The sequence below is a fragment of the Nothobranchius furzeri genome, unplaced genomic scaffold (genome assembly GCF_043380555.1).
Source record: "Nothobranchius furzeri strain GRZ-AD unplaced genomic scaffold, NfurGRZ-RIMD1 Scf032, whole genome shotgun sequence".
Classification (NCBI taxonomy): domain Eukaryota; kingdom Metazoa; phylum Chordata; class Actinopteri; order Cyprinodontiformes; family Nothobranchiidae; genus Nothobranchius; species Nothobranchius furzeri.
The window spans coordinates 850,828-860,827 of record NW_027223049.1 but is presented as its reverse complement, the minus strand read 5'-3'; positions in this window follow the sequence as shown (position 1 = coordinate 860,827).

Here is a 10,000-nt window from a genome sequence, read left to right as displayed (position 1 = left end):
CCATTAGTTGTGGTTCTCGCCCCGGGACTTGGGTCAGAGTACAGCCGAAGTGGAGCACTTGTGTCGGACTAGGGAGGCTGTGCCGTGCCCCCTGGAGGTCTAAAGGATGACCAGTAGTTGTGGTTCTCGCCCCGGGACTTGGGTCAGAGTATAGCCCAAGTGGAGCACTTGTGTCGGCCTAGGGAGGCTCTGCCGTGCCCCATGGAGGTCTAAAGGATGACCATGAGGTCAAAAGGATGACCAGTAGTTGTGGTTCTCGCCCCGGGACTTGGGTCAGAGTATAGCCCAAGTGGAGCACTTGTGTCGGACTAGGGAGGCTGTGCCGGGCCCCCTGGAGGTCTAAAGGATGACCATGAGGTCAAAAGGATGACCAGTAGTTGTGGTTCTCGCCCCGGGACTTGGGTCAGAGTATAGCCCAAGTGGAGCACTTGTGTCGGCCTAGGGAGGCTGTGCCGGGCCCCCTGGAGGTCTAAAGGATGACCATGAGGTCAAAAGGATGACCAGTAGTTGTGGTTCTCGCCCCGGGACTTGGGTCAGAGTATAGCCCAAGTGGAGCACTTGTGTCGGACTAGGGAGGCTGTGCCGTGCCCCCTGGAGGTCTAAAGGATGACCAGTAGTTGTGGTTCTCGCCCCGGGACTTGGGTCAGAGTATAGCCCAAGTGGAGCACTTGTGTCGGCCTAGGGAGGCTCTGCCGTGCCCCATGGAGGTCTAAAGGATGACCATGAGGTCAAAAGGATGACCAGTAGTTGTGGTTCTCGCCCCGGGACTTGGGTCAGAGTATAGCCCAAGTGGAGCACTTGTGTCGGACTAGGGAGGCTGTGCCGGGCCCCCTGGAGGTCTAAAGGATGACCATGAGGTCAAAAGGATGACCAGTAGTTGTGGTTCTCGCCCCGGGACTTGGGTCAGAGTATAGCCCAAGTGGAGCACTTGTGTCGGCCTAGGGAGGCTGTGCCGGGCCCCCTGGAGGTCTAAAGGATGACCATGAGGTCAAAAGGATGACCAGTAGTTGTGGTTCTCGCCCCGGGACTTGGGTCAGAGTATAGCCCAAGTGGAGCACTTGTGTCGGACTAGGGAGGCTGTGCCGTGCCCCCTGGAGGTCTAAAGGATGACCAGTAGGTGTGGTTCTCGCACCGGGACTTGGGTCAGAGTATAGCCCAAGTGGAGCACTTGTGTCGGCCTAGGGAGGCTCTGCCGTGCCCCATGGAGGTCTAAAGGATGACCATGAGGTCAAAAGGATGACCAGTAGTTGTGGTTCTCGCCCCGGGACTTGGGTCAGAGTATAGCCCAAGTGGAGCACTTGTGTCGGACTAGGGAGGCTGTGCCGGGCCCCCTGGAGGTCTAAAGGATGACCATGAGGTCAAAAGGATGACCAGTAGTTGTGGTTCTCGCCCCGGGACTTGGGTCAGAGTATAGCCCAAGTGGAGCACTTGTGTCGGCCTAGGGAGGCTGTGCCGGGCCCCCTGGAGGTCTAAAGGATGACCATGAGGTCAAAAGGATGACCAGTAGTTGTGGTTCTCGCCCCGGGACTTGGGTCAGAGTATAGCCCAAGTGGAGCACTTGTGTCGGACTAGGGAGGCTGTGCCGTGCCCCCTGGAGGTCTAAAGGATGACCAGTAGTTGTGGTTCTCGCCCCGGGACTTGGGTCAGAGTACAGCCCAAGTGGAGTACTTGCGTCGGACTAGGGAGGCTGTGCCGGGCCCCCTGGAGGTCTAAAGGATGACCAGTAGTTGTGGTTCTCGCCCCGGGCCGTGGGTCTGAGTATGGCCCAAGTGGGACACTTGTGTCGGACTAGGGAGGCTCTGCCGTGCCCCCTTGAGGTCTAAAGGATGACCATGAGGTCAAAAGGATGACCAGTAGTTGTGGTTCTCGCCCCGGGACTTGGGTCAGAGTATGGCCCAAGTGGTGCACTTGTGTCGGTCTAGGGAGGCTGTGCCGGTCCCCCTGGAGGTCTAAAGGATGACCAGTAGTTGTGGTTCTCGCCCCGGGACTTGGGTCAGAGTATAGCCCAAGTGGAGCACTTGTGTCGGACTAGGGAGGCTGTGCCGGGCCCCCTGGAGGTCTCAAGGATGACCAGTAGTTGTGGTTCTCACCCCGGGTCGTGGGTCCGAGTCTGGCCCGAGTAGAGCACTTTGGTCGGCTACCGGGGGGTGTGCCGTGCCCCCTGGAGGTCTAAAGGATGACCAGTAGTTGTGGTTCTCGCCCCGGGACTTGGGTCAGAGTATAGCCCAAGTTGAGCACTTGTGTCGGCCTAGGGAGGCTGTGCCGGGCCCCCTGGAGATCTAAAGGATGACCATGAGGTCAAAAGGATGACCAGTAGTTGTGGTTCTCGCCCCGGGACTTGGGTCAGAGTATAGCCCAAGTGGAGCACTTGTGTCGGCCTAGGGAGGCTGTGCCGGGCCCCCTGGAGGTCTAAAGGATGACCAGTAGTTGTGGTTCTCGCACCGGGACTTGGGTCAGAGTACAGCCCAAGTGGAGCACTTGTGTCGGTCTAGGGAGGCTGTGCCGGGCCCCCTGGAGGTCTAAAGGATGACCATGAGGTCAAAAGGATGACCAGTAGTTGTGGTTCTCGCCCCGGGACTTGGGTCAGAGTATAGCCCAAGTGGAGCACTTGTGTCGGACTAGGGAGGCTGTGCCGGGCCCCCTGGAGGTCTAAAGGATGACCATGAGGTCAAAAGGATGACCAGTAGTTGTGGTTCTCGCCCCGGGACTTGGGTCAGAGTATAGCCCAAGTGGAGCACTTGTGTCGGCCTAGGGAGGCTGTGCCGGGCCCCCTGGAGGTCTAAAGGATGACCATGAGGTCAAAAGGATGACCAGTAGTTGTGGTTCTCGCCCCGGGACTTGGGTCAGAGTATAGCCCAAGTGGAGCACTTGTGTCGGACTAGGGAGGCTGTGCCGTGCCCCCTGGAGGTCTAAAGGATGACCAGTAGGTGTGGTTCTCGCACCGGGACTTGGGTCAGAGTATAGCCCAAGTGGAGCACTTGTGTCGGCCTAGGGAGGCTCTGCCGTGCCCCATGGAGGTCTAAAGGATGACCATGAGGTCAAAAGGATGACCAGTAGTTGTGGTTCTCGCCCCGGGACTTGGGTCAGAGTATAGCCCAAGTGGAGCACTTGTGTCGGACTAGGGAGGCTGTGCCGGGCCCCCTGGAGGTCTAAAGGATGACCATGAGGTCAAAAGGATGACCAGTAGTTGTGGTTCTCGCCCCGGGACTTGGGTCAGAGTATAGCCCAAGTGGAGCACTTGTGTCGGCCTAGGGAGGCTGTGCCGGGCCCCCTGGAGGTCTAAAGGATGACCATGAGGTCAAAAGGATGACCAGTAGTTGTGGTTCTCGCCCCGGGACTTGGGTCAGAGTATAGCCCAAGTGGAGCACTTGTGTCGGACTAGGGAGGCTGTGCCGTGCCCCCTGGAGGTCTAAAGGATGACCAGTAGTTGTGGTTCTCGCCCCGGGACTTGGGTCAGAGTACAGCCCAAGTGGAGCACTTGCGTCGGACTAGGGAGGCTGTGCCGGGCCCCCTGGAGGTCTAAAGGATGACCAGTAGTTGTGGTTCTCGCCCCGGGCCGTGGGTCTGAGTATGGCCCAAGTGGGACACTTGTGTCGGACTAGGGAGGCTCTGCCGTGCCCCCTTGAGGTCTAAAGGATGACCATGAGGTCAAAAGGATGACCAGTAGTTGTGGTTCTCGCCCCGGGACTTGGGTCAGAGTATGGCCCAAGTGGTGCACTTGTGTCGGTCTAGGGAGGCTGTGCCGGTCCCCCTGGAGGTCTAAAGGATGACCAGTAGTTGTGGTTCTCGCCCCGGGACTTGGGTCAGAGTATAGCCCAAGTGGAGCACTTGTGTCGGACTAGGGAGGCTGTGCCGGGCCCCCTGGAGGTCTCAAGGATGACCAGTAGTTGTGGTTCTCACCCCGGGTCGTGGGTCCGAGTCTGGCCCGAGTAGAGCACTTTGGTCGGCTACCGGGGGGTGTGCCGTGCCCCCTGGAGGTCTAAAGGATGACCAGTAGTTGTGGTTCTCGCCCCGGGACTTGGGTCAGAGTATAGCCCAAGTTGAGCACTTGTGTCGGCCTAGGGAGGCTGTGCCGGGCCCCCTGGAGATCTAAAGGATGACCATGAGGTCAAAAGGATGACCAGTAGTTGTGGTTCTCGCCCCGGGACTTGGGTCAGAGTATAGCCCAAGTGGAGCACTTGTGTCGGCCTAGGGAGGCTGTGCCGGGCCCCCTGGAGGTCTAAAGGATGACCAGTAGTTGTGGTTCTCGCACCGGGACTTGGGTCAGAGTACAGCCCAAGTGGAGCACTTGTGTCGGTCTAGGGAGGCTGTGCCGGGCCCCCTGGAGGTCTAAAGGATGACCAGTAGTTGTGGTTCTCGCCCCGGGCCGTGGGTCTGAGTATGGCCCAAGTGGGGCACTTGCGTCGGACTGGGGAGGCTCTGCCGCGCCCCCTGGAGGTCAAAAGGATGACCAGTAGTTGTGGTTCTCACCCCGGGTCGTGGGTCCGAGTCTGGCCCGAGTAGATCACTTTGGTCGGCTACCGGGGGGTGTGCCGTGCCCCCTGGAGCCATGGGAGTGAGCTCCAGCAGACTGGTATTTTTCGGAGAACCAGGCCCACACTCCTCAGACTTTGTGCCCAGGGACAGGCCACCAAAATCGGCCGCGGCTCGTGCACTTTGCCCCTGCGTTTCTCCCAGAACCAGAGCCGGAAAAATCCCAAAATTGATGCCCAGAGATAGTCGACTCTGCCTGGAATAGATTGCCACCCAAACCCGCCAACTCACGCTGGTTTTCCGATGGCCTCACCTACTAACCCGAGCATGGTCATCGCTCGCACCTTCCAAAACCTCCAGGGGCGCAGGCACTTTTCATTTACTGGCCATAAGGCCGACCGCCTTAAGCGTTAAGCGATAAGCGAAAGGCTTAGTTTGGACTTAGTTTTTGGAGCGACGAGGTCGCCGTTTTGTCAATTCTGAACCGATTTTCACGCGGTTTTCGACTGCCTGCGCCTGGGGAGCCGCCCAGAAGCCCCAGGCAGTGTTCTGGGTGGACTTCCGGACCGGTCCGGACCCGGTACCGGCCGGGGGAACCGCACCACGCCTCTCGGGCGTTTCTACACCGATTTTCGCGGGGTTTTCGACTGCATAGACGGGGCCACCTGCTGCAGGGCCCGAGGGAGGGCCTGCCTGAGCTGGGTCCGACGCAGGGCCCGGTTCCTGGAGCCCGCTGGGGGGGGGGGGGGGGGTTCTCTAAGGCTCACGGCGGGCTGCTGAGGGGCCGGATCGGATGCAGACAGGCGCTCCTCTGCCCAGGTCTTTGCTCCCCTGCCCCACTAGGAATGGAAGACACACTGCCAACAGCTTCTGGAGGGTGATGGGCCCTGCTGCAGACCAGGTCCGACCCAGGTTTCAGCTATCCCACCCCGCAGGGACTTAAAGACACACTGCCATCAGCTTCTGGAGGCTGCTGAGCTCTACTATAGAGCAGGTCCGACCCAGGTTTCAGCTCCTGCAGCCCACTAGGACTTAAACACACACTGCCATCAGCGTCTGGATGGTGATGGGCCCTGCTGCAGACCAGGTCCGACCCAGGTATCAGCTCCTGCACCCCGCAGGGAATTGAAGACACACTGCCATCAGCTTCTGGAGGCTGCTGAGCTCTGCTATAGACCAGGTCCGACCCAGGTTTCAGCTCCTGCACCCCGCAGGGAACTAAACACACACTGCCATCTGCAACTGGAGGCTGCTGAGCCCTGCTGCAGACCAGGTCCGACCCAGGTTATGGCTCTCCCACCCCCCTGGGACTTAAACACACACAGCCATCAGCTTCTGGATGGTGATGGGCCCTGCTGCAGACCAGGTCCGACCCAGGTTTCTGCTCCTCAACCCCGCAGGGAATTAAAGACACACTGCCATCAGCTTCTGGAGGCTGCTGAGCTCCGCTGCAGGCCAGGTCCGACCCAGGTTACAGCTCTCCCACCCCGCAGGGAATTAAAGACACACTGCCATCAGCTTCTCGATGCTGCTGAGGCCTGCTATAGACCAGGTCCGACCCAGGTTTCTGCTCCTGCACCCCGCATGGACTTAAACCCACACTGCCATCGGATTCTGGAGGCTGCTGAGCCCTGATGCAGACCAGGTCCGACCCAAGTTTCAGCTCTCCCACCCCGCAGGGGATCAAACACACACTGCCATCAGCTGCTGGAGGCTGCTGAGCTCTGCTATAGACCAGGTCCGACCCAGGTTTCAGCTCTCCCACCAGGCAGGGACTTAAACACACACTGCCATCAGCTGCTGGAGGCTGCTGAGCTCTGCCATAGACCAGGTCCGACCCAGGTTTCAGCTCCTGCACCCCGCAGGGACTTAAACACACGCAGCCATCAGCTGCTGGAGGCTGCTGAGCTCTGCTATAGACCAGGTCCGACCCAGGTTTCAGCTCTCACACCAGGCAGGGACTTAAACACACACTGCCGTCAGCTTCTGGAGGCTGCTGAGCCCTGCTGCAGACCAGGTCCGACCCAGGTCTCAGCTCTCCCACCCCGCAGGGACTTAAACACACACTGATATCAGCTTCTGGAGGCTGCTGAGCTCTTCTATAGACCAGGTGCGACCCAGGTTTCTGCTCCTCCACCCCGCAGGGAACTAAACACACACTGCCATCAGCTTCTGGAGGCTGCTGAGCTCTGTTACAGACCAGGTCCGACCCAGGTTTCAGCTCTCCCACCAGGCAGGGTCTTAAAGACACACCGCCATCAGCGTCTGGAGGCTGCGGAGCTCTACTATAGACCAGGTCCGACCCAGGTTTCAGCTCCTCCACCCCGCCATAAGCTGCTGGAGGCTGGCTTCCGCTCCTCCACCCCGCCATCAGCTGCTGGGGGCTGGCTGGCTGCTGGAGGCTGGCTGCTGCTGCTGCTGCTCCTCCACCACGCCATCAGCAGCTGGAGGCTGCTGAGCTCTGCTATAGACCAGGTCCGACCCAGGTTTCAGCTCTCCCACCAGGCAGGGACTTAAACACACACTGCCATCAGCAACTGGAGGCTGCTGAGCTCTGCTGCAGACCAGGTCCGACCCAGCTTTCAGCTCCTGCACCCCGCAGGGACTTAAACACACACTGCCACCAGCTTCTGGAGGGTGATGGGCCCTGCTGTGGACCAGGTCCGACCCGGATATCAGCTCTCCCACCAGGCAGGGACTTAAACACACACTGCAATCAGCTGCTGGAGGCTGCTGAGCTCTTCTATAGACCAGGTCCGACCCAGGTTTCAGCTCTCCTACCAGGCAGGGACTTAAACACACACTGCCATCAGCTTCTGGAGGCTGCCGAGCCCTGCTGCAGACCATGTCCGACCCAGGTTTCAGCTCTCCCACCAGGCAGGGACTTAGAGGCACGCTGCCATCAGCTTCTGGAGGCTGCTGAGCTCTGCCATAGACCAGGTCCGACCCAGGTTTCAGCTCCTGCACCCCGCAGGGACTTAAACACACGCAGCCATCAGCTGCTGGAGGCTGCTGAGCTCTGCTATAGACCAGGTCCGACCCAGGTTTCAGCTCTCCCACCAGGCAGGGACTTAGAGGCACGCTGCCATCAGCTTCTGGAGGCTGCTGAGCTCTGCCATAGACCAGGTCCGACCCAGGTTTCAGCTCCTGCACCCCGCAGGGACTTAAACACACGCAGCCATCAGCTGCTGGAGGCTGCTGAGCTCTGCTATAGACCAGGTCCGACCCAGGTTTCAGCTCTCACACCAGGCAGGGACTTAAACACACACTGCCATCAGCTGCTGGAGGCTGCTGAGCTCTGCTATAGACCAGGTCCGACCCAGGTTTCTGCTCCTCCACCCCGCAGGGAATTAAAGACACACTGCCATCAGCTTCTGGATGGTGATGGGCCCTGCTGCAGACCAAGTCCGACCCGGGTTACAGCTCTCCCACCAGGCAGGGAATTAAACACACACTGCCATCAGCTTCTGCTGGCTGCTGAGCTCTGCTGCAGACCAGGTCCGACCCAGGTTTCAGCTCCTGCACCCCGCAGGGAACTAAACACACACTGCCATCACCTTCTGCTGGCTGCTGAGCCCTGCTGCAGACCAGGTCCGACCCAGGTTTCAGCTCCTGCACCCCGCAGTGGATTAAAGACACACTGCCATCAGGTTCTGGAGGCTGCTGAGCTCTGCTGCAGACCAGGTCCGACCCAGGTTATGGCTCTCCCACCCCGCAGGGACTTAAACACACACCGCCGTCAGCTTCTGGATGGTGATGGGCCCTGCTGCAGACCAGGTCCGACCCACGTTTCAGCTCTCCCACCCCGCAGGGGATGAAACACACACTGCCATCAGCTTCTGGAGGCTGCTGAGCTCTGCTAAAGACCAGGTCCGACCCAGCTTTCAGCTCTCCCACCAGGCAGGGAGTTAAAGACACACTGTCATCGGCTTCTGGAGGGTGCTGAGCCCTGCTGCACACCAAGTCTGACCCAGGTTTCAGCTCATCCACCCCGCAGGGACCTAAACACACACTGCCATCAGCTTCTGAGTGGTAATGGGCCCTGCTGCAGACCAGGTCCGACCCAGGTTTCAGCTCCTCCACCCCGCCATCACCAGCTGGAGGCTGGCTGCTGCTCCTGCACCCTGCCATCAGCTGCTGGAGGCTTCTGTTCCTCCACCCCGCCATCAGCAGCTGGAGGCTGGCTGCTGGAGGCTGGCTGCTGCTCCTCCACCCCGCCATCAGCTGCTGGAGGCTGGCTGCTGCTCCTGCACCCCGCCATCAGCTGCTGGAGGCTGGCTGCTGGAGGCTGGCTGCAGCTCCTCCACCCCACCATCAGCTGCTGGACGCTGGCTGCAGCTCCTGCACCCCGCCATCAGCTGCTGGAGGCTGGCTTCTGCTCCTCCACCCCGCCATCAGCTGATGGAGGCTGCCTGCTTCTCCACCCCGCCATCACTAGCTGGAGGCTGGCTGCTGGAGGCTGGCTGCAGCTCCTCCACCCCGCCATCAGCTGCTGGAGGCTGGCTGCTGCTCCTGCACCCCGCCATCAGCTGCTGGAGGCTGGCTGCTGCTCCTCCACCCAACCATCAGCTGCTGGACGCTGGCTGCAGCTCCTCCACCCCACCATCAGCTGCTGGACGCTGGCTGCAGCTCCTCCACCCCGCCATCAGCTGCTGGAGGCTGCCTGCAGCTCCTGCACCCCGCCATCAGCTGCTGGAGGCTGCCTGCAGCTCCTGCACCCCGCCATCACCAGCTGGAGGCTGGCTTCTGCTCCTACACCCCGCCATCAGCTGATGGAGGCTGCCTGCTTCTCCACCCCGCCATCACTAGCTGGAGGCTGGCTGCTGGAGGCTGGCTGCAGCTCCTCCACCCCACCATCAGCTGCTGGACGCTGGCTGCAGCTCCTGCACCCCGCCATCAGCTGCTGGAGGCTGCCTGCAGCTCCTGCACCCCGCCATCACCAGCTGGAGGCTGGCTTCTGCTCCTCCACCCCGCCATCAGCTGATGGAGGCTGCCTGCTTCTCCACCCCGCCATCACTAGCTGGAGGCTGGCTGCTGGAGGCTGGCTGCAGCTCCTCCACCCCGCCATCAGCTGCTGGAGGCTGGCTGCTGCTCCTCCACCCAACCATCAGCTGCTGGACGCTGGCTGCAGCTCCTCCACCCCACCATCAGCTGCTGGACGCTGGCTGCAGCTCCTCCACCCCACCATCAGCTGCTGGACGCTGGCTGCAGCTCCTCCACCCCGCCATCACCAGCTGGAGGCTGCCTGCTGCTCCTCCACCCCGCCATCAGCTGATGGACGCTGGCTGCAGCTCCTCCACCCCGCCATCTGCTGCTGGAGGCTGGCTGGCCGCTGGAGGCTGGCTGCTGCTCCCACACACCGCCATCAGCTGCTGGAGGCTGGCTGGCTGCTGGAGGCTGGCTGCTGCTGCTCCTCCTCCCCGCCATCACCAGCTGGAGGCTGGCTGCTGCTCCTACACCCCGCCATCAGCTGATGGAGGCTGCCTGCTCCTCCGCCCCGCCATCACCAGCTGGAGGCTGGCTGCTG